The sequence below is a fragment of the Dermochelys coriacea genome, chromosome 6 (assembly GCF_009764565.3).
Source record: "Dermochelys coriacea isolate rDerCor1 chromosome 6, rDerCor1.pri.v4, whole genome shotgun sequence".
Taxonomy (NCBI): Eukaryota; Metazoa; Chordata; order Testudines; family Dermochelyidae; genus Dermochelys; species Dermochelys coriacea.
In genome coordinates, this window is record NC_050073.1 from 9,499,030 (window position 1) to 9,501,812 (window position 2,783).

The 2,783-nt window shown below is 49.3% G+C and overlaps 1 non-coding gene across 1 annotated transcript; it reads right to left on the minus strand.

Annotated features, from left to right (window-relative positions):
• Positions 1-2,450: 2,450 nt before the first annotated feature.
• TRNAL-UAA lies at positions 2,451-2,533 on the minus strand. The gene has a single exon. It is a non-coding gene; the product is annotated as a tRNA-Leu (tRNA).
• Positions 2,534-2,783: the final 250 nt, after the last annotated feature.

A 2,783-nucleotide genomic window follows, 5' to 3' on the forward strand; every position in this document is an offset into this window, starting at 1 on the left:
TGTCAGGTGCCTTCAGTGGGTCAGAAAAAGCCAACGAAATGTCTAGCAGCCTCTCGAGGAAGCTCTGTCCATCTTCTGACAGGAATGACAGTGCAGGCAAGAGAAATTCTTGAACAGGTGGCTCCTCCATGTTGCTGGTTCGGGTTGCTGGGACCACACAGTCCAAAAGGACATCAGCAGGATGTGTTGGCAGTTCAAACTTCCTGCAACGCATAGAGAGGACAGTCAAATTTTCCCACACTGCACCATGGTCAAAGGGCCAGAGCAGCCACATTTGGGGAAGGTGCTAAGGAGTCTGGGGCATGGTTGGTTTGACTCAGGTTTGCATGTTGCAGCACGGACATCAGAGCCCTACAGGTTAGAAAATCCTTAACTGAATGCGGACAACCAGTGTAGATGCTCAAAGCCTGGGTCCCCAACCCAGGGTCTGCTGACTCAGTTCCCACTAACGCTGGGCTTTCATTACAGTGGAGAGACACTTCTCACAGTCCTGTTATACGCTGGACTTCTAGAGCTAGGAGGGATGTGCAAAGGTTGTGGGTTCAAGATGCACTTTGTTTTTCCTTTCCTATGTTCACAGGAAGTCCCTGCTCAGAATGTAGCACACGGGCTAAGGGAGTGCTCTCCTTAGGAAAAAAGAGTTGTGTCCACCCAGCTGTGGGGTGCAAGCTGCCCAGTAATTGCTTCTAGTTTGATGACCATGAGGGACTCAACTGGCAGCCTCCTGAGCTAAAATCATGGGTCCCTACAGCTTGAGCTAAAGAGCTAGCCTGAAGAAGGAAAAGGGGCTGGAATGACCTGTAGAGTCCTGGCTAGGAGCAATAGACCAATGCACAGAGGACATCAGTTATAGCTTCCCCTAAGCTGCAGGTTCCATAGTGTAGTGGTTATCACATCTGCTTTATAGATAGAAGGTCCTGGATTCACGTCTCAGTGGAGCTGAGTTTTAGTGACACTGTGTAATATCAAGCCCCATTCCAGAGCCTAGCAGCTGCACCGCCTAGTCAGAGCTATCCCGCCACCCCTGGGGAAGGTTGCTGTTAACTCTGCCATTCCCGGAATGGACAGCTAACTGTGACCAGACCTCATCATCACCAATGAGGACTGGAAGAAGATCATCATGGTGGATGTCACAGTTCCCTTTGAAAACACGACCTGCACCTTTCGCGACGCCCAATCCTGAAAGCTGGAGAAATATGCCCCTCTGGCTGACACCTTGAGAGCTAGGGGCTATGAGGTTCAAACTCACACGCTGATCATCGGGGCGCATGGGATCCCAGTAACAAATGAGTGTTGTGAGAATGCACAATTAGTCAATGCTATGCTTGGCTGATGCGGCAACTCATGGTGTTGGACTCCATCAGGTGGTCGAGGGACATCCATCTAGAACACATCATGGGACATCAGCAATACCAGGAAAGATTAACTGGAGCCCCGATGGGAAGCAAAGTTGGGAAAGTATTGGACATATTTCCCTAATGGGTTGTATTTTCTAAGGGATAGCTGCAGGAATCAATTAATTTAGAACAAGACTTAACTCAAGCCTACAACCTTTGAATCACTGCGCTGTCTAGAAGGCCAATATGCTATCCAGTCTGCCGCAGAGCCACCTAGAACATGCTGCTTTAACCCTTCACTTAGGGAAAATACACATCCCCAGGCAATAACTGAGTAATTCCAGGGCTTCTTTGACATTAGAGGGACTCAAGCCATAACTTGGCTGTCAGCATGAATAGGAGAGGGAAGATGGGATAGGATGGGTCCCTCACAGAGAGCATGGGAATCCAGGAGCTGGGCTGTGAACGGGTTACAGGGGTTAGTGGTGTTAAATGTTCACAATGGGGCAGGTGAAAGGGGCTGACAGGAGACAAGGTGAGATTTGCAGCGGCTGGTTTCAACTTTCATCCAAGTAACTCAAATCTCAGCTTTCCCAGCCAGCCCCTGGAATTCACCACCGGGAGCTAGTCTGAGGGAAGAGATAGAGAAAAGCTAAGGCAGACCCAGTAAGTCAATAAGGGGCCGAAGTTAATCACTTACCTCTGTGCTGTTCAGATGAAGACTGAAAATGAGGCGGATCATTAGCTAATCTATTACATTAAGAACTGGGGAACAGGAAAATGATTTCAATGAATCATTCCAAAGATTCGCCCAGGGGCCTGGCAGGCACAGACAGTCCTGCATCCATGGATACATCTATGCTGCAATTAAAAACTCACAGCTGGCCTAAGGGGCTGTTTACTTGCTGTGTAGGCTCAGGCTGCAGCCCAAACTCTGGGACCCTCCCACCTTGCTGGGTCCTAGATCCTAGGCTCTAGCCCAAGCCTGAAGGGCTATGTACAGCAATTAAACAGCCCCTTAGCCCCTGCCTCAGGACAGCTGTGGGTCTTTAATTGCAGGATATGGTCAAATAGAGGCTACACTGGGCTTTCAAAAGGAGAAAAGAACATTGCTACCAGAAGTGGGGTTCGAACCCACGCAGACACATGTCCATTGGATCTTAAGTCCAACGCCTTAACCACTCGGCCATTCTGGTGAACACATGACAAAATTTCCATTGCACCATAGAGATTATTACTAAAGCCTGACTCCACACCACATTCGAGACATTGCCATTATCCAGCAGCCCTTGGGATTAACTGGGTAATTACATGGCTTTTGAAGTTCAAGGAACTCAAGCCCTAGCTTGTCTATCAGCACAAATAGGACATGAAAGGTGTGAGGGGGTGGGTCCTGCACAAAGAGCATGGCGGGGGGGGGGGCAGGAGCTGGCCTAAAAAGGGCTA